The 26,357-nt window shown below is 46.1% G+C and overlaps 1 long non-coding RNA gene across 2 annotated transcripts in view; it reads right to left on the bottom strand.

Moving 5' to 3' along the window:
• Positions 1-333: 333 nt before the first annotated feature.
• The window catches only part of LOC140400941 (uncharacterized), a 38,074-nt gene continuing 12,050 nt past the window's right edge, over positions 334-26,357 (bottom strand). The window contains exons 2-3 of one of the 2 annotated variants that reach the window (XR_011938094.1): positions 9,150-9,203; positions 334-1,695 (exon numbers count right to left, since the gene is read on the bottom strand). This is a non-coding gene — a long non-coding RNA (uncharacterized lncRNA). The remainder of the gene's footprint in view (positions 1,696-9,149; positions 9,204-26,357) is intronic. The other variant, XR_011938095.1, reaches the window with a different exon arrangement.

Below are 26,357 nucleotides of genomic sequence, written 5' to 3'. Positions count from 1 at the left end.
TACTATTATTAGTTAGTAAGAAGTCTTACAACACTAGCTTTCGGAGCACTGCTCCTTCCTCAGGTGAATTCACCTGCGGAAGGAGCAGTGCTCCAAAAGCTAGTGATTCAAAACAAACCTGTTGGACTTTAACCTGGTGTTGTAAGACTTCTTACTGTGCTCACCCCAGTCCAACGCCGACATCTCCACATCATTATTATTCGTTAAATGGAGGAGTTTAAGATTAAATTTAAGTTAAATATTTTCAGCAAAGGAGAGGGGAAATGCAGAACAGGCATTTTAATGTAAAATAATCTACAATCATGATTCATTAAAAAAATTACACTACTAAACTGCTGATAGAACATACTGTATTAAAAAAATACATTTTGGAATATTTGCTCTGCAAACCCTGCCATGTCATGTTTTTAAACTCAGAAAGGAAGCTGCTTTATTGACTTTAACTGCATAACATATATAAATATATCTAGATATCTTTACTGCCACAGCTGATGTTATTGCAATGTAAGCCAGCCCCTCGAGCGAAGTCTGTCTTGCTGATCATAAGCCTATTTTTTTATTAGAGTTTTAGAGAAAACGCAACAAATTTTGAGAACACAATTGGTACAGCACAGAACAAATAGCTCTGCAGATGCAAGAACAGAGAACGGCCGGGTCAATTCATAACAACAGTCCTTAAGCTATAGTGCCTCTATTTATAGACCGGATCAGTCAGAAAATGGGGGAAAAAAGAGGATAAGGCCAAATAAACATGACAGGTTAACATTTCAAGATGCAGACGCTTATGTAAGGCGAGATCACGGCTTGCAATGTAGCTCATGGAAAACCTTGCAGGAGCAGGTCACATAAAGCGGAGCCTATAAATTTGAGGTAGGGGTCCCACACTTTACGGAATAAATCAGGCTTCGAACAGAGTACAGGCATGAGGAATTCCATAGGGATACATTCTATGACTATTTTATGCCAGTTTTGAATTGAAGGGTACTTGCCACTGATCCAGGAGCGGAGGTTATTTTTACAAGCTGCGAAAGTTAGGATGTTATAGAGCCTTTTTACATTAACATCAGTAATTCTCCTATCTGGAAGACCCAGAATTACGAACAAATGATCAAATAGCCTCTTGAGCTCCTTAACTACACCAGACAAATAAGATTGAATCCTGACACAGATCCATACACAGTATGTATAATCACCCTCGACTACCAGGCACTTTAGGCACATCTGTAATATAACAGGATCAAACCTGTGTCTCAAACATGATGTAATCTGCGAACAATGCAGTATCTTGAACTGAGTCTCCTTCATTCTATTGCATACCGAAGTATAATCCCATATATTATCACATGTCTCCTCATCAATATTATTTGCCAAGTCTCTTTCTCAAGACTGCAAGGTCTGGCACATAATCAAGAACACATATTATCATAAAACTTGCTAATTAACTGTCTGGGCTCCGCAGAAATCAGAATTTTCTCCTTGGGGGAAATAGAAGAGTCAAGACGCAAGGTTGTCTTGTTGTGATTAAAGTCTCTACACTGCAAATATTTTTAAAAAGGAGTGTCTTGGGATGTCAAATTGTCGGTGTAGCCGATGACAAGGAAGCACCACTGAATATATCTCTCATCCTACAAACGCCGCTATCTTTCCAAGTCTCGAATCCATGGTCCATAAGACCTTGTGGGAAGTCCGGCTGCCCTGGATGGGAGAGAGAGCGAAAGTCAGTTTAGATCCCCTTTCTAGTTGACAGACCAAAACAGTTAAATACCTGGCTAAGGAATTGAAGGGGAATTATGGTGCAGCAACAATTGTGAGAATAGCGGAGGGGGAGGATTGTCACCAGTGGGGAAGCCCCAGATGGAGCAGTTGATCGCCTTTATCAAAGACGAATTTCACCAGCAAAGGAAGGAGATGCCTGGCGACTGGTCGAAGGCCATTGAGGGAGTAGTAGCACCTCTACGAGGGTCGATGGATAGTTTAGAGAAGTGCCTTGAGACACAATGAGCGACAATACGCAAGATGGAGAAGGTGGTTTGCGACCAGAGCGATCGGATCGTATCTCTGGAGGTGGGGATCCTGAGGGATCTATGCAAGTCGCTGTGAGTTAAGGTCGAAGAGCAGAACAGGTCCAGGCGGCAGAACCTGCGAATTGTGGGTCTGCCAGAGAGTGTGGAAGGAACGAGTTCCACGAAATACGTGTAGAGGATGCTGGCCAGGTTGGTGGAGGAGAGGGAGCATGGTCAAGTCCTAGAAATGGACAGGGCCCATCGGTCTCTAAGGCAGAAGCCGAGAGTGGAGGAGCTGCCACGGGGGTGATTATGCAACTGCACAAGATCGTGGAAAAGGAGAAGATCCTGCGGTGGGCCAGATAGAAGCGAGACTGTGAATGGGAGGGGAATCGTGTCCAAATATACCAAGACATTGGTGTGGAGCTGGCAAAGAGGCATGCTGGGTTCAACAGGGCCAAGGCGGTGTCATACCAAAGGAAGATTCGGTTTGGGGTGCTGTACATGGCAAAATTGTGGGTCACATCTGAAGGCTGGGAGTATTATTTTGAGACGCCAGGAGAGGCCAATGACTTTATAAGGGACCATAAACTGGGGGAGAACAGAGAGTTTGTGTGAGATGGAAGGAGGGGGAGGGACAGGGAGGGAAGTGGAGAGAGGAGGGGGGATTGGGACATGGCAGAGTTGGAGACTGAGCATGGTCATGAGCGGAGAAGGGGGCCACCTTGGATGGGCCCGTCTTAGGGTGAGGAGGTGGAGCCGGAGGGCGGTGATGGGGAACGGTAGAGGGGAGTGGAGCTGGGAAGCCTCTGGTAAGAATTCCAACGTGGTACGTCCATGGGTTAAATGGGCCGATTAAGAGGTATTGGGTTTTTACACACCTGAGGCATTTGAAGGCGGAGGTCGAGTGTCAAGTCAATGGGAAGGTTGGAGATGGCGAAGGAGTTGAGAGGGTTAATGGATCGTATTGGAATGGTTGATCCGTGCATGTCTAAGAACCTGTGGGGGAGGGTGTAATCCTTCTTCTTACACCGACTTAAGGTGTATTTGAGATTGATTTCTTTGAGGTGAGTCGAGCGGTGTTGATGGGGGTTAGGGGGGCGGAGTATGCGGGAATTGTGATTTTGGATCATGCATGAATTGGCTGGAGGTGAGGCTTTGTTCGGGAAGGGCAGAGGCCGGGCTGGATGCTGGATTCAGATTGTTTGCCAGATAAAGGGCGGGATTCTCCGTTGGCCGACACCGATGTCGTAATCAGCGATCGAGTGGAGAATGGGCTCTGACACCGAAATCGGGGCCAACGCCAGTTTGACACCGGTCAACCATGCTGTGCCCCCTCTGAAATGGTGTAATCACATTGCACGCCGCACACAGGGGCTGGTTTAGCACAATGGGCTAAATAGCTGGCTTGTAACGCAGAACAATGCCAGCAGCAAGTGTTCAATTCCCGTACCGGCCTCCCCGAACAGGCGCCGGAATGTGGCGACTAGGGGCTTTTCACAGTAACTTCATTGAAGCCTAGTTGTGACAATAAGCGATTATTATTATTATAATTATTATTGCACTGTTGAAATGTCATTGGCGCATCATCGGCAGGCCCTCCCGCGATGTTTAGCCCCGATGAGCCGAGTTCCTGACCGAGCGGTACATGTCTGGTCACAGCGGTCGGGAACCTGGCGTGGCGGCTGCATCCAGCGCCGCCACGCTCAGCTGGGATCCGTGCCGCTGGCCAGGGGGGCTTTCGCGAGGGCTGGGGGGACTGGTGGGGGGTGGCCAGGTGGTGGCCTGTGGGGTCACGGATGGTGGGTTGGGTCCGCGCATGGCCGGCGCCATGTTGTATGGTGCAACAGTCGCCGTTTTCAGCGAGGGAGCCAGGAGTTTCACATGGTGCTGCTGCTCGCCCCTCACTGGTCCAGGAATCGCTGAGGGCCAGCACCGATTTTTTTCGTCATAGAACTCCTGCAAATTCTCCATTTCAGCCGGCACTTAGCCACTGAAATGGAGAATCCAAGGGGTTTTGTGAAAAGGTGAGGTTGCCGATTAGGGACTAAGTGGAGCTAAATCCGAGTGGGAAGGTGTCGGAGTCCACGTTCTGGGAGGTGTTGATGGTGGTGGTCCGAGGGGAAATTATCTCATTCAAGGCACACAGGGATAGGAGGAGGAAGAGGGAGGAGCATGGACGGTTGCTGGACGAGATAGTTGAGATGGGCAGGAGATACTTAGGGGCTCCCACGAAGGAGTTTTGGCAGAGAGGAAGAGGTTTCGGGGGCAGTCCGATAGGTTGACGATGAGAAGAGCAGTGGGACAGCTACGGAGGGGTGCAATATGAATATGGAGAGAAGGCGAGCCATATGCTGGCTCACCAGCTGAGGAGGCAGGCTGCGTCCAGGGAAATTCTAACGGTGCGAACAGAGAAGGGGGAGGTGGTGTCTGAGCCGGGGAGGATAGACCAGGTGTTCATGGGGTATTATGAGAAACTGTACAGGGCTGAGCTGGGTGGTGAGGAAGGGGATATGGGACAGTTTTTAGATGGGTTGGAGGTTCCAAGGTTGGAGGAAGAGAGGAGGCAGGCATTGGAGGTGCCACTGGGGCTGAGGGAGGTGATTTGCGCCATTACGTGGATGAAATCAGGGAAGACTTCAGGGCCGGATGGCTTTCCGGCGGAGTTTTATAAGGCGTTTGCGGCAGAGTTGGCACCGCATTTGTTGGGGATGTTTAATGAGGCGTTGGAGAAAGGGGAGCTGCCAGAGAGACTGACAAGGGCATCGATCACGTTAATTCCAAAGAAGGGGAAGAATCCATTGGAGTTTGGGTCGTATAGGCCCATTTCATTGTTGACCACAGCTGTGAAAGTGCTGGCTATGTTGGTGGCAGGGAAGATGGAGGGATACGAGACAGGGGTAGTCACTGAGGATCAAACGGGTTTTGTAAAGGGTAGGCAGCTCTCCAGTCACATCAGGAGGTTGTCAAAGGTTATTGTCTCTATGGATGCAGAGAAGGCTTTTGATTGGGTGGAGTGGAGGTATTTATCTGAGATCTTGGTAGGTTTGGGTTTGGCTCGAAGTTTGTGGCATGGGTACATCTGTTGAATGTAGCCTCAGTGGCAAGTGTATGTACAAATGGGGTGAGTTCGCAGAGATTTGGACTCCATAGGGGAACGAGACAAGGGTTTTCGCTTACGCCGTTGCTGTTTGCGCTGGGGGGGGGGGGGGGGGGGGGAGATAGGATGGGGAGTGTGGAGTAAGGCGATGCGTAGGGTAAATTCAACCTGCTCATGTGCAAGGGTTTGATTCAATTTAAGGTGGTGCATAGGGTGCATAAGACTCGGGCAAGGATGAGAGGGTTCTTCCAGGGGGTGGCAGATGAGGGCAAGGACCAGCAAATCACATGCATATGTTCTGGGGCTGTGAGAAGTTGGAGAGACACTGGGAGGAGGTGTTCGGGACGCTTTCGAAGATTGTGGTGGTAGAGGTCGAGCCAGACCCAATGATGGCAATCTTGGGGTATTGGACATGCCAGAGCGGATGGGGGGAAGGAAGGCTGATGTTGTGGCCTTCGCCTAACTCATTGCCCAGAGAAGGATTCTGTTGGAATGGCGGTCGACATTGCCATCGGGGTTGGCGGCCTGTCTGTGGGGAACCTGCCTGATTTCGTCCAATTGGAAAAGATCAAGTTCGAGTTAAGGGGATCAGCGGAGGGCTTTGAGACACGATGGGGACTGTTCATGATAATGTTTGAGGAATTGTTTATCGCGGAGACGGTGGGGGAGGGGCGGAGGGGGGGTGAAAAGGGGAAAAAATTGGCACTGTGAACTGTGGAGTATGGATCATGCTTTTTGGATTTATGTCTTTGTGTCTTATGACTTGTGAATATGTTTGGAATAAAATACACTTTTAAAGAAAGGAATCACATTTGATTAAATGGTTAGCAAAGAACAAAAGCAGCTGGTGAATGAAGAGGATGTCTGTAGTTCAAGCAAGGTGGCTGAATTACAACAAAAAGATTCAGAGCAAAAGAAGTTATACCAGATTTCCCCACGCCGTCGTGAAACCGGTGGTGTTTTACGCCAAGAAAACTGACGCAAAACGGCCATCGATTCCCCGTTTTGCTGAGGGCTAGCAGGGAGGCAGCGTAGAGCACCCGGCTCTAGCTGCCGATATAGCCTGGAGAATTCCCGGGTCCGTGACCGCACATGCACATGCAGCGGCCACGCCGTGCTTCATGGCAGATGCTGCTCGCGGACCCGGCCCGCAAAATAGTCCCCCCTTCGGCCGGCTCGCACACCCTGGACTATCTCCCCACAGTGCCCCAGCCCCGAATATGGCCACCCCTGCCCGCGGATTGGCCCACTCCCGACTGTGGTGGCACTGGACTGAGTCCGCAGCCGCCACGCCGAGTTCCCGATGGGTGAGACCATGAGAGACCCACGCCATCGGGAACTCGGCCGGTCGGGGACGGAGCATCATGGGGCGGGCCTCAGCCAATGTACGGAGGCCGAGGGGGGGGCGGAGCATCACGAAAGCGGCACCACCCCAGATTTCAGCATCATCGGAGATTCTCCGCCCCGTCGCCGAACACGATTTCGGCATCGGGGATCGGAGAATCCAGCCCCATATACCGAAATGGAATCTGAGTGTATACCAGAATGTTATTACCTTAGAAATAATGTAGTAATGTGAAAATGGAGACCGTTATATATTCAAGCAGATGAGAAATGGGCAGAGGTTCATCAAGTGATGTGCAGCAAGGTGGCACAGTGGTTAGCACTGCTGCCTCACAGCGCCAAGGATCTGGGTTCATTTCCAGCCTTGGGTCACTGTCTGTGTGGAGTTTGCACGTTCTCCCCGTGCCTGTGTGGGTTTCCTCTGGGTGCTCCGGTTTCCTCCCACAGTCCAAAGACTTGCGGTTTAGGTGGATTGTCCTTGCTAAATTTCCCCTTAGTGTCCAAAAGGTTAGGTGGGGTTACTGGGTTACGGGGTTAAGGTGAGCTTACTGGGTTACGGTGTTAAGGTGGGGTCGTGAGCCTAGATAGTGTGCTCTTTCAGAGGGTTGGGGCAGACTTGATGGGCCGACTGGCCTCCTTCTGCACTGTAGTGATTCTGTGATTCTAACAGTGGGTTATAGAAAGAGTCATTACAGTCACACAGAGCTGAGTGGGGGATAACTTGGGACGCACAAAAGTAATTAAGCAGGATATAGCTATCGTAAATGCTGTTCCCATTAAACAACACCCATGCAAGCTTAATCCGCTAACGACCGCACAGGTACAAGAGATGGCTGATGTACGTAAATGAACAATAGAACTCCTTGACAGAGTGAATGGAGGAAGGAAGACCAAGAAACAGCTGGCATGGGAACTTCACCCAGCAGGAGGCATCAGTGATGGTCACACAGAAAAGAAAGATAGCCTGGAAAGGCAGATTCGGAAGAAATCTGGGATTCAGCATCAGATTGCACAAGAACTCCAGCATACCAGCAATCATCTGCAGGGGATCGGAGAGAAGTGAAAACACCTACACCAAGAGGCAGTGCTACTCACAAGGCATAATGAAAGAAACTGCCGGGACTGTGGATTTCCAAGGGCAGTCAAATTCCAGGAAGTGATGACACTAGGATCTGGTCAGGAGGAACAGATGAAGGAGTAAAGCTGTCTCACTGTTTCACAGAGAACATCGTCCGTGGCAGAATACAGAATCTGGGGGCTGAAGAGCTGGTACAAATGTGACCGGAGTAGTCATCATATTTTTCAACATGAAATGACTGGTGTTTGACACTGTCCAAATGCACCAGCCATTACTAATTATTTTTGGTGATCCTCAACAGACAGCAAAAGGAGCTGGAAAGGAAACCATTGATAAATGTGATGAACTAATGATGAATGCTGCAACAACAATCACCAAGCTGTCGTAGGGTCAAGTGAAAAAAAAAACTCTGCTGGTAAAGTCAGATAACTGCATATAACTGAATCATTGATGACGTTTTGTTGTGTAATAGTATGGAGACTGTCACCAAGATCATTTTAGGTCTGATAATACCAGGACCACTTGGACAGAACTAATGCAAAAGTATTCATAAGAAAAGGTGATTGCTGATGCCCTGTCATGGCCGTGATATGGGAAAAGACTACACTGGACTATATTTGTGTGATGCTTGCTTGTTATAAAATAAAAAAAATGATATGTACCATATAGAATGAAAACTGTATGGAATCTTAAGAAATGTTTAGAATTGAAAAGGGTTCAGAAAATGAAGTCATCTGTCTATATTGATGGTTCATTTTTCTCCAGGAAGGGAGGTGTCAAGATTGGGGAGATATTAGGAACTTGGGTCCAGAAAAGGGGGTCCAAAATGTAGCAGACAATTTGAGGGCTGAAGGAAAATATTGTTAGCCATGACTCAAAGAGATACGCCCACCTGGCTGAGTCATATGGTCTCATTCAGACTTAAACTCATTAAGCAATGCATAAGGTGATTGACCCAAGATCCATTCTCTTTCGGGACATTCCTGCCTACATGACCAGCCATTATCCTATTACAGAGTCGGATGACCCATTTGTCAGTCAATGAAAGGTAGTTGCATATGAATGGCATAACCCGTGCTTTTTGTGTAAACTGGAGTGGGCAATCAAGCAGCCCAATTACAGTGTGTTCCAGTCTGGACATTCCAGAGTCGGACTTTTGTTTGAAGGGTTGGGCAAAGCTTAGAAAGAGATAAAAATCAATTTGGGGTAGAGAAGGATGTGAGCAGCCATGAGACAGGCCATGAAATCTGCTACATAGGAAGAGAATATGAAAAAAAGCCCCAGAGAGAAAGCTTTGGCAAAAGGTTCTGAACGAATGTCACTGGCAGAAGAAAGATTGCTTCCTAAATGCCTTGGTATGTGTAAGTGGAATGAGAGATTTGATTTTATGAAATGTGTTGTTTAATGGGAACCAACTTGTGTTAAGGTTAAAAAATTGCATGTAACCTATTAGTGTCAGAACTGTGGAGTAAAAGTTTAAATTTTGTTTCCTTTTCTTTTGTTTTAATAAAGTTTTGTTTATAAAATGACCAAGCCCTATTTCTTATATTTTCACTCCCGGAACGAATCAATCTTTCTGCACAGTCTTAGAACTGAAAAAAAGGTTATGCAGCTGGTTCAGTACCTTAGTCATTGTTGAGTGCTGACCAGGCATCCATAACAAGGCGAATTGGGGGTCCTGCAATCAATTATATTCAAATTATGTTTAATCAGGTATTTGCATGTTCCCGTCGGGTCTCATTGGTACTGGCAGGGCAGGTCAGGAGCCTCACATTGGGTTCAGAACCCGGTGTGAAACCCATGTTTTGCCTCCTGTCCGACTCACTGGGCCATCGGGATTACTGCCATTGGCTAGCAGTCCCGGAGAAACCCCCGTTGTCTTTGACACTGATTTCGCTTTGTTAATCCACTGAATATGTCAATATTCAGCGTATTAACAAAGCGAGGAAATAGTTGGAGTTGTAGATTATGATCCTGACGATTTTGAGAGTGACACTGAGAAAGTAGCGAATGTTTAGTAAAAAATCACATCATAAAAATTTTAAATTTAACTAGAGTCCCCAAGCAAAACAAATGAAAGTAAATTAATTGTGAAAATAAATACTTTTGTCAAATATATGGGGCCGGACCCTCCGCACCCCGGCGATGGGGCGGAGAATCCGTTTTGCCGCACAAAATTGGGAGCGGCGCTGGTTCCGCCACCCCGAAAATCGGCGTACTCCGCAGAGTATCCACCACGTCAGGCCATTGCCTGAGGCCCGTTCCACGATACTCCGTCCCCGACTGGCCGAATTCCCGACGGCGTGGACCTCTCATGGACCCACCGTCCATGATCCTCCTGTGGCAGCTGCGGACTCAGTCCAGGGCCGCCATAGTCGGGGAGGGCTGATCGGCAGACGGGGGTGGCTTCATTCGGGGCTGGGGGCAATGTGTGCAAGCAGTCCGGGGCGTGTGAGAGGCCAATGCGGGGCACTATTTTGCCGGTCCAGGTCCGCGGGCTGAGCCCGCCATGGAGCAAGGCATGGCCGCTGGAGGCCGCCGCCGTGCGCATGGGCGGTCTCTGACTCGGAAGTGTGGGGGGCCCGTATCGGCAGCTAGAGCTGTGAGCTCTACGACGGCTGCCTGCTAGCCCCCAGAAAAACAGGGAATCTGTGGCCTTTTGCAGCCAGTTTTCCTGGCGTAAAAGACCACAGTTTTCACAATGGCGTGGGTCTTAGTCCCAAAAACGGAGAATCCAGCCCATGATTTGTGCAAAGTTAGGCATTTTTGTTTTGTATTTGTGAGACTAAAATTGTTAATTAACATGATTGTGTGAAAGAAAATAATTAAGTTGAATGAAATCTGTCGGATATTCAGTCCCTGTGCCTGTTAGCTGGATATCTAAGCTTATTAATTCATAAAGTCATTTTTTTAATCTTATTTTCCAGATCTCATTTTTAATTTCACTTTTATTTCCTGGATGTGGAACTGGCAGCCCAGCATGTCGATGAATAAATTTATGTGGAATATTGCATATTTTATTTATTCTTTCATGGGATATGAGCATTGTTGGGAAGGCCGGCTTTTGTTGCCTATCGCTAATGGCCGTTGAGAAGTTGGTGGTGAGCAGCCTATGAACCGTGACAATCTGGCTTAGGTACAACTCAGGCAGGAAAAGCGGGCTGTAACCCGCTGACTACACTGTCGGCTTTTCCCGCCATATTTTTTGACACTATACAAAAGAAAACCAGGAGGTGGGTCCCACGATGTCATGCTCACAGGGTGAGCTGAATGAGCCTGCCCTGCCAGCAACTTAGGCTTCTGAACGATCGGGGCACCATATAAAAACAAATCAAAATAGGAAAGAATAAGGATACTGCCCCCCCCCCCCCCCCCCCCCCCCCCCCCACATGGAACAATCCCTCCACCACACAGAATTCCATCCCCCCAATGGACACGGAGCCCCCAGAACCATCCCCATAGAACCACCCAGCACTGCCAGGGGGAAGCGCCAAGGGCAGCGCCATAGTACTGCCTGTGCATGACCCTCTCCCCCAGGGGGCTGTACTCACCTCCGACAGGTTCAGATCGCCAGGTGCACGTCTGGGGTACATGTCGTGATTCACGTCGGCGTGAAGGACAGTCAAATGGGGGACAATCATTCTGCATTGTAAGTTAGATGCAAATGGGGATCCTGGCTTTTAAAGTCAGGATCCCCGTTATGTCATTGGTGAAACGGGGCGGGGGGTGGAAAATTCCCCTCATAGTTCCAAGTAAAGATGGCATCTGGCTTGGCGTGCAACTTGCAGATGGTGCTGTTCCCATCCATCTGCAGCCCTAGTCCTTTTAGGTGGTCAAACTCACAGGTTTGGAAGGTGCTGCTATCAAAGGAGGCTTGATGAGTTGCTGCAGTACATCTTGCATATGGTATATGTGTATGTTAGTATTTCTGGTTCTGGATGCAAATTTGGATGTATTGAAGATAAGGAACTTCACTTGCCACAAGTGACACAACAGGTTTATCCAGTGAATGATGTAGAGAAGAAAGATTCAAGGTTGAATTTTCAAACAGTCCTGAGTTAGTTCATGCAATTTGGGAATGGTATGATTGCTTATGGAGTGGAAAGTTAGCCAGAGTTCCTTAGGATGCAACCATGTTCATTAAGGAAAACATTGCTCGGAGTTGAATTTTTAGGGCATTGCCAAAATGCAGAAATCTGTTTGAAGATCACCCAAGAACTGTGAAGGTAGAATACGTATTTCATACTCCCTACACACGCCTTAATTGCATCCAGGCTCACTGATCAGAATATTAGCCTCCTTCACTCTCTTTACGCTCTCACTCACACTACCCCATACACCCACCTCCTTCTCCTTATACAAACCTATTGCAATTCTCACTCACTTCACCATGTCTCTCACCATACCAAACAATTGCATACCGAACTACTCCACAATGACAAGCACATTATCAAAACTTCTCACAAGGATGTTACTAACATACTCCCTTTCTTGCAAGACAGGACCACATGCAACTTGCTTCAACAAGCTACCACTGAAGAAGGATAAGCTTGCCTGCACATACCAACCCATCCCCGTAGAGGAAAATATGCTGACAACATGGGTTGGAGAGCCACAGCAACGAGAATGCTGGAGGACACATCATGCAGCATTTCTTCATATTGTATATTCTTTATTGTTTCTTACTTCTATCTCACGTACACATGTTCAATGACAAACCATTTCTTTCTCTGCTCTCCCTCCAAACTGAAATCTGCCTCTTGCCTCCTTTTTAATTTCAAGTGCTGAAGATGTGGAGATACCTCAAGATTCCTGAAGATGCAGCAGGGCTCAATCCAACCCTAGCAAGCACCAGCTCAAAGGTTGGCACCATGCACACTTTGGAGGGCAGGTTAGAAGACGAGTTGTCACATAGCAAATCACCGGGCACAAGCGTTCAGGAGCTAGGGCAGCTTCAAAGCCACTTTGCCAGATGGCGCAAACACATCCTAGCCCCACAGTAGATGACTCAGATGTTCACTTCAGAAGCACAGTCTATCAAAGAAGGCCAACGGACATACCAGATGTGCTAGGTTGCCTGCCAGCAAGTATGTACACAATTGTCCTGAAAATAGAACATTCCAACTCGAAATTGTGCTGAGACTTCAGGTCACAGATCACTGTCTGTCTAACAAGGAGTGGTCAGTTCCGTAAATGCAAGGAATTGGTCACCATGATGAAGACTCTACAAAAAACTCTGACAGATTCCAGGGTAACTGCTGCCATGGAATTTCAAGGTTCTACCTGAAGGTCCAGGACAAAGACCTTTTTCTCTGCAGTCAGTTTAATCTGCAGAAGGATACAGTCCAGCACCATTGGCAGACAGAGGTGGCTGTTTGGAAACCCTTTTAATATTCTCATGTGGTGAACTCTAGACTTATCTCAGTGAGGCTGATAATTATTCTAGTAGGAGCAAGTTAGAATTGAACAGGCTTTACGGAGATCTTCTGTGTGAGGGCCCAGGTCAATAAAAGTGAAGGTGACTCCCCAGAGGCAGTCTTACAGCCTGAGACTTCTAATTGAAGGTTCCAGCCAGAGGTTACAAGCCAACTGGTGGTTTCAGCACTCCACGTCCTGGGAAAGTGACCGGCTGCGAAGACTACAACATCAGCAACAAAGACATCTCTTGCCCCTTTTAATTCCCATTATTTTAACCCTTCCCCCTGTACATATGGTTTGTTTGTGTTGAGGTAGAGGGTGGGATGGCAAAAGGGGGAATAATTTGATTAGCAGGCCATTATTCTAGTATCACTATTACATATTTATCTCTGTTCTTGTTATAAATAAAGTTATTGTATTTTTGCTTACAAATCTAGTGCCTGTAAGTCATTGGAGCAGTCATGGGTCAAAGATCACAGAAACTACATATGAATTATTGGTTAATTCACTTACGTTGGGACAGATTACGTTGGGCATGTGGAGCTGGCATTGACCATGCATTAGCCCAGGGTGTCGTAACATTAATTGGGGGTTCTTCCGGAATTTGAAATGTTAAATGACAAATTTGGGTTACCATGTAAAGTATAAAGAGACACCGTTTGTGGTAATATAACAGGATGGCTATGGAGACTGCTAAGCATTTTCTTCAAGTGGAAGACTTGACTCTGGTTTAATTAATGGGGTTTCACAAAGACAGGCTTGTCGAGTTGGCAGGTAAATTACAAGCGGATGTACCAGCTAGAGCTACGAAGGCGGAGATTGTTGATGCAATTGCTAAACATTTAAATTTGAAAGAAATACTGGCAATAAGCCTAGGTCAGATCAACCATCAGTAGAATTGGCTAAAATCTAGTTACAAATGAAACAGAACTGCAGCAAAAACAAAAAGAAATAGAACAAGGAAATGAGAGAAAGGAGAGAAAATTCCAGAAATGAGAGAAAGGAGAGAAAAAATGAGAGAAAGGGAGAGACAATTCCAACTTAGGGTACTGGAAATGGTTGGAAAGCTGCCAGAATGTAGAAGGAAGCCTAGCCCTGGAAAGCAACTCAGTTGTGATATGTTTAAATTTATTCTGGCTTATTCTGCAGGGTGGCGCAGTGGTTAGCACTGCTGTCTCACGGTGCCAAGGACCCGGGTTCGATCCCGGCCCCAGGTCACTGTCCGTGTGGAGTTTGCACATTCTCCCCATGTCTGCGTGGGTCTCACCCCACAACCCAAAGATGTGCAGGGTAGGTGGATTGACCACGCTAAATTGCCCCTTAATTGGGAAAATAAAATTGTGTACTCTTTTTAAAAAAATTTTTTTTTAAATTTATACAGGCTCTCCCAAAATTTGAAGAGAAGTGGAAACATTCTTTAGAGTTTTTGAGAAAATAGCAACCCAGCTGGAGTGGCCAAAAGTGGACGTTACTCCTGCAGAGTAAATTGAGAATAAACAGCAAGTTTATGCTGCCTTGTCGGAGCAGGAGTCTAAGGATTATGAAATGGTAAAAAAAAAAAGCTATTCTGGGTGTTTATGAATTTGTTCACGAAGCATATAGGCAAAAATTTTGGAATTTGAGGAGACAACCGGGAAAGACTTATGCAGAATTTTAAAGGGTTAAACTGAACAATCTTAATAGAAGGGTATGAGCATTGGGAGTTGAGACTACCTATAAGGCTCTGAGAGAGGTCATTCTCTTAGAGGAATTTAAGAATTCCTTACCTTCTATGATAAGAACCCATGTTGAAGACCAGAGGGTATAAACTGTTAGGCAAGCATCAATTATGGCTAATGGTTATGAGCTAATCCATACATTTAAACCTTTGTTCCATCATCCCCATAATTTTGTAAAGGAGAGTGGGAGAATGAGAGGACGACTGGTAGCCAAGGTAGAGGATGGACAACTGAGAAGGCCCCGAGATCTCCTCCTCAGCAAGGAAGGTACTGCAGGTGGAAGTGAGACTTGGAAGCCTAGGTGTGTCATCATTGTAATAAGATGGTCCATGTTCGTTCAGCATGTTGGAAGTTGCAAGGCCAGCTCATGGGACTTGTAAGAGTTCATAGGGAGGATTTCTGAAAAGTGAAAGAAAGTGGAGAATACCATGACACAGACTGTAGCGTTAACTGGACTTAGGAGACCTGAGGTGAACACTGCTGTGGGAGCCGGTGTGAGGAATGAGGTCGATGAAAGATATGTCAGTTCTGTGACTAAGGGGAAGGTCACCCCATTTTCCTCAACTGATATAGCCAAGCCTTAACTGTTTAAAGGACAGAGGCTACTCAAATGCTTGTGCTGGAGAAGGATTTGGTTTTCCCTCTGGAGAGCTCAGTGAAAGCTGAGGTATTTATGAATGGGATAGGTAGAAATTATATCCTGGTTCTATTGTATAAAGTGCAATTGGAGTATGATTTGTCAGGTCCAGTAGTTGTTAGAGTGGTTAAGGAATTCCTAGTGGAAGGAGTGGACTTAATTCTGGGGAATGATTTAGCGGGAGTGAAGGTTGTAGCTTTACCCATGGTAACAGAGAGTCCAACGGAAGCACCACAGTCAGCCCCTAATATGCCAACAATAAGGCATGAGAAAAATCTCATTGGACAGTAAATGATTCAGAGAAAGAGATGTTGACAGCTGTTGATCACTGGGTGGCACGGTAGCACAGTGGTTAGCACTGTTGCTTCACAGCGGCAGGGTCGATTCCCACTTGGGTCACTGTGCGGAGTCTTCACATTCTCCCCGTGTCTGCGTGGGTTTCCTCCAGGTCCTTTCATTTCCTCCCACAAGTCCCGAAAGACGCACTGTTAGTTGAATCGGACATTCTGAATTCTCCCTTACTGTACCCGAATAGGCGCCGGAATGTGGCGACTAGGGGTTTTCACAGTAACTTCATTGTGTTAATGTTTGCCTACTTGCGACAATAATAAAGATTATTATTATTACATGTCAAATGACAGTGGTAGTGAACTAGCTCCTGAGCATTTTCAGATCAAAGGGGACCATAAGGATGAAGAGTCAGACAAGGGTTTGGACGTCGATTTTGGTTCTGATTATGATGTAATGGTAAATAGTTGATACAAGAGTGATGGCAGGGAGGAAGAGACGGACTAGAGTCTTGGCTTTGATTTCAGGTCTGACTATGAAGTGATGATAAACAGTTGTTACAGAATAAACCCGTCACAAATTGAACTTGAACAATTGGCAAGTTATTCTTCCAAGGCTAAGAAAGGAGATAGCAACCCGGAAGTAGAAAGTGACTCGGCTTTTACTAAATGTACATCGTTACCGCCTCTTGCAGTAAACCCATCGCCATTCCCTTCAGGTGAAAGAAGTTCCCAGAGCAGGCTTGCTCTGAAGGAAAGTATACCTGACAGCAGGGCATCAATTAGTCAGGAAGAGGACAGTAGGGAGTGTGAAGCGAAAAGCAGCTAGCAGCCGATTGACCCACATCCTTTTAAAGGTTTACAACGCCTCTTTGAGGTGACAAACGTAGATAGCAAGCGGGGGGGGGGGGGGGGGGGGTAACAAAAAATAGATAGCAAGCGGGGGGGGGGGGGGGGGGAGTGAAGTAATTGGCAATCAATCCCTTTCGAGAGTTATGGGGACGGTGGATGGAGAACTCTGTTGTGGTTCTGTGTCCACAGATATGAGCAAACACCAAAAACTTCATGGAGCCAATAATGAACCATACTCTGAATCTGAAAGTGGAGATGCAAAATTTAAATCTGGGAAGTACTAATCATGTCAGTGTGTATTACTAATTGGAGATAAACGGAGTGATTATCAAAACTCTGATGCAGAGGAGAAAGTTGTCACACAAGGCATGAGAGGATGGAACCCTTAGCTGCACTTGTTGCTGAAGGTGGCCATGTGAAGGCCACAGGTGGATGGGAAGCTAGAAGGGTTAAACAGTGTCTATTGGTTAAAAGTGACCCCAATACCTTTCTCAGCATTGCCAATCCTCCTTGTAGTTTTGGTGTAGGAGATTCTGAAGATTTGGTTAAACCTTCGATAGATAATCAGGAAATACTGATGGTATTACGTGGGGGCCAAGAAGAGACAGATATAGTTCAGGTACTGAAGGAGCATAGAAGGGGTTGCAGGGAAATCCCTGAGAACACTCTGTTAGTTACCCATGGGATGGACTTTAGAATGCTTGAGACACTAAAGTGTCTCATCCGTCTCGACTAAAGCCACAAAGACTGGCTCAGTTAGGAACTGAGGAGCAATGCATGTTGGACATGTTGGAGAAGCAAGCAAAACCATTGTGGTCCCTGGAACGCCAAGGAGAGTCTGGGAGATCAACAGCCATGTTAGAGGATGAATCGGTGCTGGCTTCTCTGGACATTTCCACACCATTACCCACTTGTATGTATAGAGACATTTACAATATGGAACGCAAGATTATTTTGTTGTAATTTACTTTTGCAGCCATTCAATGTTAAAACTGCACATATTTCCTGAAATCGATATTGTGATGGCAAGTACTTTGTCATGTGTTTAAAAGCAAACTCACTACCAATGTCTAAACTAGGCAAGGGTCTGGTATGGGGGCTAGTTTAGCTAGATATATATTGGTGTTGTATGTCTTGCATACCGCATAATGTCTGTGTCCTGACATTTCATTTTTTTAGGGGGGGATGTGTGTAAAGATCCTCCTGTTTAAACTTGGTTTCCCTTGTGTATTTCCTTTATTTTCTGTTATCCTTTGCCTTGATAAGTTGTGTGCCTGGACAGTTGCTGCAATTTATGCCTCTCCCCCCCCCCCCCCGCCCCCCCAGGCCAATGTGCTAATTGGTTTGGTTTACTGATGATGTATTATGATGCACTTGGCTGGCAGCTAATCGGCTACATTAATTCCCTGAGACTCGGCTGTGCCCCAATGCTGATTTGTGCTGGTTCCAGTATGTTCTAGAAACACACAGGCAGACTCCATAGAACATAGAAAAATACAGCACAGAACAGGCCCTTCGGCCCACGATGTTGTGCCAAACCTTTGTCCTAGATTAATCATAGATTATCATAGAATTTACAGTGCAGAAGGAGGCCATTCGGCCCATTGAGTCTGCACTGGCTCTTGGAAAGAGCACCCCACCCAAGGTCAACACCTCCACCCAACACTAAGGGCAATTTTGGACACTAAGGGCAATTTATCATGGCCAATCCACCTAACCTGCACATCTTTGGACTGTGGGAGGAAACCGGAGCACCCGGAGGAAACCCACGCACACACGGGGAGGATGTGCAGACTCCGCACAGACAGTGACCCAAGCCGGAATCGAACCTGGGTCCCTGGAGCTGTGAAGCAATTGTGCTATCCACAATGCTACCATGCTGCCCTTAAGAACAAATTAATCTACACTATATCATTCTACCGTAATCCATGTACCTATCCAATAGCTGCTTGAAGGTCCCTAATGTTTCCGACTCAACTACTTCCACAGGCAATGCATTCCATGCCCCCACTACTCTCTGGGTAAAGAACCTACCTCTGACATTCCCCCTATATCCTCCACCATTCACCTTGAATTTATGTCCCCTTGTAATGGCTTGTTCCACCTGGGGAAAAAGTCTCTGACTGTCTACTCTATCTATTCCCCTGATCATCTTATAAACCTCTATCAAGTCGCCCCTCATCCTTCTCCGTTCTAATGAGAAAAGGCCTAGCACCCTCAACCTTTCCTCGTAAGACCTACTCTCCATTCCAGGCAACATCCTGGTAAATCTCCTTTGCACCTTTTCCAAAGCTTCAACATCCTTTCTTAAATGAGGCGACCAGAACTGTACACAGTACTCCAAATGTGGCCTTACCAAAGTTTTGTACAGCCGCATCATCACCTCACAGCTCTTAAATTCAATCCTCTGTTAATGAACGCTAGCACACCATAGGCCTTCTTCACAGCTCTATCCACTTGAGTGGCAACTTTCAAAGATGTATGAACATAGACCCCAAGATCTCTCTGCTCCTCCACGTTGCCAAGAACTCTACCGTTAACCCTGTATTCCGCATTCATATTTGTCCTTCCAAAATGGACAACCTCACACTTTTCAGGGTTAAACTCCATCTGCCACTTCTCAACCCAGCTCTGCATCCTATCTATGTCTCTTTGCAGCCGACAACAGCCCTCCTCACTATCCACAACTCCACCAATCTTCATATCGTCTGCAAATTTACTGACCCACCCTTCAACTCCCTCATCCAAGTCATTAATGAAAATCACAAACAGCAGAGGACCCAGAACTGATCCCTACGGTACACCACTGGTAATTGGGCTCCAGGCTGAATATTTGCCATCCACCACCACTCTCTGACTTCTAGCGGTTAGCCAGTTCGTTATCCAACTGGCCAAATTTCCCACTATCCCATGCCTCCTTACTTTCTGCATAAGCCTACAATGGGGAACCTTATCAAATGCCTTACTAAAATCCATGTACACTACATCCACTGCTTTACCTTCATCCACATGCTTGGTCACCTCCTCAAAGAATTCAATAAGACTTGTAAGGCAAGACCTACCCCTCACAAATCCGTGCTGACTATCTCTAATCAAGCAGTGTCTTTCCAGATGCTCAGAAATCCTATCCTTCAGTACCCTTTCCATTACTTTGCCTACCACCGAAGTAAGACTAACTGGCCTGTAATTCCCAGGGTTATCCCTAGTCCCTTTTTTGAACAGGGGCACGACATTCGCCACTTTCCAATCCCCTGGTACCACCCCTGTTGACAGTGAGGACGAAAAGATCATTGCCAACGGCTCTGCAATTTCATCTCTTGCTTCCCATAGAATCCTTGGATATATCCCGTCAGGCCCGGGGGACTTGTCTATCCTCAAGTTTTTCAAAATGCCCAACACATCTTCCTTCCTAACAAGTATTTCCTCGAGCTTACCAGTCTGTTTCACGCTGTCCTCTCCAACAATATGGCCCCTCTCATTTGTAAATACAGAAGAAAAGTGCTCGTTCAAGACCTCTCCTATCTCTTCGGACTCAATACACAATCTCCCGCTACTGTCCTTGATCGGACCTACCCTCGCTCTAGTCATTCTCATATTTCTCATATATGTGTAAAAGGCCTTGGGTTTTATCCTTGATCCTACCCGCCAAAGATTGTTCATGCCCTCTCTTAGCTCTCCTAATCCTTTTCTTCAGTTCCCTCCTGGCTATCTTGTATCCCTCCAGCGCCCTGTCTGAAACTTGTTTCCTCAGCCTTACATAAGTCTCCTTTTTCGTCTTAACAAGACATTCAACCTCTCTTGTCAACCATGGTTTCCTCACTCGACCATCTCTTCCCTGCCTGACAGGGACATACATATCAAGGACACGTAGTACCTGTTCCTTGAACAAGTTCCACATTTCACTTGTGTCCTTCCCTAACAGCCTATGTTCCCAACTTATGCACTTCAATTCTTGTCTGACAACATCGTATTTACCCTTCCCCCAATTGTAAACCTTGCCCTGTTGCACGCACCTATCCCTCTCCATTACTAAAGTGAAAGTCACAGAATTGTGGTCACTATCTCCAAAATGCTCCCCCACTAACAAATCTATCACTTGCCCTGGTTCATTACCAAGTACCAAACCCAATATTGCCTCCCCTCTGGTCAATCTACATACTGTGTTAGAAAAGCTTCCTGGACACACTGCACAAACATCACCCCATCCAAACTATTTGATCTAAAGAGTTTCCACTCAATGTTTGGGAAGTTGAAGTCACCCATGACTACTACCCTGTAACTTCTGCACCTTTCCAAAATCTGTTTCCCAATCTGTTCCTCCACATCTCTGCTACTATTGGGGAGCCTATAGAAAACTCCTAACAAGGTGACTGCTCCTTTCCTATTTCTGACTTCAACCCATACTACCTCAGTAGGCAGATACTCCTCGAACTGCCTTTCTGCAGCTGTTATACTATCTCTAATTAACAATGCCACTCCCCCCACCTCTTTTACCACCCTCCCTAATCTTATTGAAACATCTATAACCAGGGACCTCCAACAATCATTTCTGCCCCTCTTCTATCCAAGTTTCCGTGATGGCCACCACATCATAGTCCCAAGTACCGATCCATGCCTTAGGTTCACCCACCTTATTCCATCTTGCAGTTTTTAAGTTTCATTTCTGATCAAGGGGCTGGGGTGCTAGATCTGATCTCTCTCATCTGATCGCCTCTGATTAAAGACCTTTCTACATCTGCACAGCCTGTGAGCTGTTGGCAAGTAGTCAGTTTTCGTTCTGATTTAGTAACTGGGAAACGAGAGCTCTGAATTCTCTCTCACCTGATGGATTCTTTCTGAAGGTCCAGGACAAAGACCTTTCTCTCTGCAGCCAGTTTAATCTGCAGGAGGATCCAGTCCAGCACCACCTGCAGGTAGAGGGGGCTGTTTGGAAACCCTTTTTAAAATCTCATGTGGAGAACTCTAGACTAATCTCAGTAAGGATGATAATTAATCTAATGGGAGCAAGTTAGAATTGAACAGACTCTGAAGGGGAACTTCTGTGTGAGAGCCGTCAATAAAAGTGAAAGTGACTCCCTAGAGGAAGTCTTACAACCTAAGAGTTCTAATTGAAGCTTCCAGCCAGACGTTCCAAGGTGGTTTCAGCACTCCACTTCTTGGGATGATAGCCAGCTATGAAGACTGCAACATCAGCAGCAAAGACACTCATCTCTCTTATCTTTCAATCCCCATCATTTTGACCCTTCCTTCTGTGCATCTGTCTTGTGTGTGTTTGGGTAGATGGTGAGATGGCAAAAGGGGGGTGGATAATTAGATTAGCAGGCCATTATTCTAGTCTCACTATTACATGTTGATCTATTCTTGTTATGAATAAAGTTATTGTGTTTTTTCTTACCAATCTGGTGCCTGTAAGTCATTGGAGCAGTTATGGGTCAAAGATGTCAGAAACTATATACAAATTATTTATTAATTCACTTATGTTGGGACTCCGGAGCCTGTGGGGCTGGAATTGACCACGCACTAGCTCAGGGTACCCTAACACTGTTCAATCTTCCTTAGAACATAGAACATAGAACATAGAACAATACAGCGCAGTACAGGCCCTTCGGCCCACGATGTTGCACCGAAACAAAAGCCATCCAACCTACACTATGCCATTATCATCCATATGTTTATCCAATAAACTTTTAAATGCCCTCAATGTTGGCGAGTTCACTACTGTAGCAGGTAGGGCATTCCACGGCCTCACTACTCTTTGCGTAAAGAACCTACCTCTGACCTCTGTCCTATATCTATTACCCCTCAGTTTAAAGTTATGTCCCCTCGTGCCAGCCATATCCATCCGCGGGAGAAGGCTCTCACTGTCCACCCTATCCAACCCCCTGATCATTTTGTATGCCTCTATTAAGTCTCCTCTTAACCTTCTTCTCTCCAACGAAAACAACCTCAAGTCCGTCAGCCTTTCCTCATAAGATTTTCCCTCCATACCAGGCAACATCCTGGTAAATCTCCTCTGCACCCGCTCCAAAGCCTCCACGTCCTTCCTATAATGCGGTGACCAGAACTGTACGCAATACTCCAAATGCGGCCGGACCAGAGTTCTGTACAGCTGCAACATGACCTATCGACTCCGGAACTCAATCCCTCTACCAATAAAGGCCAACACTCCATAGGCCTTCTTCACAACCCTATCAACCTGGGTGGCAACTTTCAGGGATCTATGTACATGGACACCTAGATCCCTCTGCTCAGCCACACTTTCAAGAACTTTACCATTAGCCAAATATTCCGCATTCCTGTTATAGGAATATATATATTCGCCTTATATGATACACTTCCTTCCTGATTGTCTCCACTCTCATCTTCCATCAGTCGCAGTAGTGTGGATCTACCAGGACCACCTTTAGCTTCACACCATGTGACCCAAGACATTTACTTACTTGGAAGTGAGAGAAACAGCAGCAGCATGCTTTCGATCACTTCGGAATTCAGCTTGCCTTCAGATCGCCTCCCACTCTCCAGCTCGTTTGCTTTGCTTTTGTCGTGCCTCGTGGCTTCCATGAACTTCCTTCCTGTCGGTACTGCTTTCACGTCAAGGGTCGTCGGGTCACATGGACTTTTCAACACATAACTCTTATTATCCAAAAATTTCAATTGATCCCTTGACAAGTGATACAACATGGTAGCACAGTGGTTAGCACTGTTGCTTCACAGCGCCAGGGACCCGGGTTCGATTCCCAGCCTGGGTCACTGTCTGTGCGGAGTCTGCACGTTCTCCCCGTGTCTACGAGGGTTTCCTCCGCGTGCTCTGGTTTCCTCCCACAAGTCCCAAAAGGCACGCTTGTTAGGTGAATTCGATATTCTGAATTCTCCCCCAGTGTACCCGAACAGGCACCGGACTGTGGCGACTAGGGGATTTTCACAGTAACTTCATTGCACTGTTAATGTAAGCCTACTTGTGACACTAATAATGATTATTCTTATTATTACATTTTAAAATCCTCTTCAAACATCTTTCAAAGCAACTGATGCTTCCCGACCATTGTAAATTACAATTTTCCCTACTGTTAAAGGGAAAAGGCCCGTCATGTGTTACAACTTCTGGGTAAACAGTGTTATTTTTTTCTTTTCTTTTTTTAAAATTTAGAGTACCCAATTATTTTTTCCAATTAAGGGGCAATTTAGCGTGGCCAAACCTGTACATCTTTGGGTTGTGGGGGTGAAACCCACGCAGACACGGGGAGAACGTGCAAACTACACGCGGACAGAGACCCAAGGCCGGGATTCAAACCCGGGTACGCAGCGCCGTATAAATGGTGTCATTTTTAATTATGTCGATTAAACATTGGACTGGTGGGATTGAGTTGGATAAATTTGGTTTTACTCTAGATTTGGTGTTGGCCTTTATACTTGGAATGGACTGAGGATAACATCCATAAAGTTGGACTGAAAGTTTCCTTTGTGGTTGAAAACAATTGACACAATTATATCTCCCGTGCAATGCCTTCCTTCCTCGACTCCCAGCTGCTATTGTTGTTTTCTTTGCTGCTGCCCCTCACCCTCCAGCTCCAAAGGCAGCCTTGCCAAGCCACCATGGCTAAATTAAAACTGTTCTGAAAGCCAAGTTATTGAAATGATTCAGACAATTGGCCAAAGAAAACAAAAGTTAATGAGCAGCCAAAAGAATAAACCAGCAACTACAAAAACAAAATACTGTGGTTGCTGGAAACGTGAAATTTTAAAAGACCCACAGAAGATGCTGAAATTCCTCAGGTGAGTCTGGCGGCATCTGGGGAGAGAAAACAAAGTTAGTGGTTCAGGTCTTTGAACGTTCATCAGGACTGAGAAAAGTTAGGAATGATTTGAGCCGGTGAGAGGGAGAAGAGTGGACAGAAGGGAAGATTTGCCATACGGTGCAGGGCTGGACAGATTAAATTACAACATGTTTCATAGTATGAAAGCTAAAAAGAGTGGCGATGAGAACAAGGAAATAAACAAAAGTTGTGTCGAGATGTGATGTGAATGGCAGGATAGCAAGCATCCAAGCGCAAGGGGGTTAAGAAAATGCAAGGGAAGACCGAACAAGCAAAGATAATTTAACAAAATGGGGCAGAGGTTATGATCTAAAATTTGAACTCAATGTTGAGTCCAGAAAGCTGTGAAGTGCCGAGTCAAAAGAGGAGGTGCTGTTCTCTCTGTTGGCTTTGAGTTTCATTGGGGAACTGTAATGGGTCAAAGACGGAAAGTGCAGAGTGAGAGCAAGGTGGAGAATTAAAATAGCAAGCGACAGGAAGCTCAGGGTCATGGTTGCAGACAGAACTATGGTCAGTCACAAAGTTTGAAGTTGGTTTCCCCAATGTAGCGGATGCCACATTGCGAGCAACGAACCCAGTAAGCTAAATTGATTGAAATACAAGTAAATCACTATTGCACATGGAAGTAGGTATTTGGGATTTTGGACAGTAAGGAAGGAGGTAAAAGGGCTGGAGTTGCATCACCTGTGCTTCAATTAAAAAGTGCCATTGGATAGGGAGAGGGTGCTGGGTGTCTGAATGCTGAAAGAGGAGTGCAGGGGAAGATACGTTTGCTGGTGGCATCTTGGATAGGATAGCAGAAATGGCAGAGGATGATCCATTTAATACAGAGGCTGGTGGTGTGGAGGGCAATGATAAGGGAAACACCATCATGGTTCTAGGAAGGAAGGCAAGGGGTGAGAGCATAAATGTGTGAAATTGAATGGACACGATCAAGGGCAACAGAGGTCATATTGGAAGCACTAGAATCTGAACAGTTTCAGTTCTGTGGAGCAGGCTCGAGGGGCCAAATGGCCTACTTCTACTCCTATTTCAAATGTTTGTATGAACAGATGTGAGTGTTAGAAACCGTGGTAAAACCATAAATCAAAACAACTAAATTTACCATGACCCCCAAATGGAGAAATTACCAACAACATTCACTTTTTGTAATTTGTCCTTTAATATGAATCAGAAGGCATGTAAATTAAACACTAAGTGACAAGCACATGATGCCTCAAATAGTAAATTTCACTTTAAATAGTCAATATAACAAAGATGCTTCCTACACACCCACAAGCATTGTCCTTTATGGCATTATGTAACTTCACAGTTCTACAATATGCTACTTTTTATTCACGCAGGGTAGGTAGGTTCAGAGTCCCATCTGACAACAGCTTTCACCCCCTGGGTTTTATGCGTAGGATTATCAAAATCAAGGCACACTTCCCCAAACCCCCTTTCCCTCAGGTCATGACAGTCCTGGAGGTGAAACTCTCCAGTGTTCCTTTGCAACTGACCGATCAATAACACTCCAGTTCATTTCTGTAAAACACCCAGCTCCCTAGCACACCGAGCTATTCCTACAACCTTTCAGGTTTTAGACCTTTGTAGCCCAAGGGCATCGTGCTTCCTAGAACTCCTGTATCTGTGTGCTGATTGACATCTTCCTCCAGCTCTCCTGAGTCTGACCACATGGCTTTTGTGTGTTGACTTTCTTGTTTTTCGTAATGCTTTCAAATGAAGGTCATGTTGACCAGTATTTCTTATTATTCAAGAAAATTATCACTGATCCCATTATAATTGATGCAAATGCTTAAAGATCATTTTCATTCTCAAAACCAGTTACAGATTCCAAAGCAATTACAAATTTTCCTCACTGCCCGGCTTCAGGACCCAAGGTCATCACACTGGTGCAAGGAAGCTGGGAGAATGGAACAGCATTGAAACGTTAACTCTGTTTCTTTCCAGCACGGTGGCGCAGTGGTTAGCACTGCTGCCTCATGGCGCTGAGGTCCCAGGTTCGACCCCGGCCCTGGGTCACTGTCCGTGTGGAGTTTGCACATTCTCCCTGTGTTGTGTGGGTTTTGCCCCCAAAAGATGTGCAGGGTAGGTGGATTGGCCACG

This window comes from Scyliorhinus torazame, chromosome 2, assembly GCF_047496885.1.
Source record: "Scyliorhinus torazame isolate Kashiwa2021f chromosome 2, sScyTor2.1, whole genome shotgun sequence".
In the NCBI taxonomy this organism is placed as follows: Eukaryota; Metazoa; Chordata; class Chondrichthyes; order Carcharhiniformes; family Scyliorhinidae; genus Scyliorhinus; species Scyliorhinus torazame.
The sequence above is the reverse complement of the archived record's forward strand: the minus strand, read 5'-3'. Positions and strand labels throughout refer to the sequence as shown.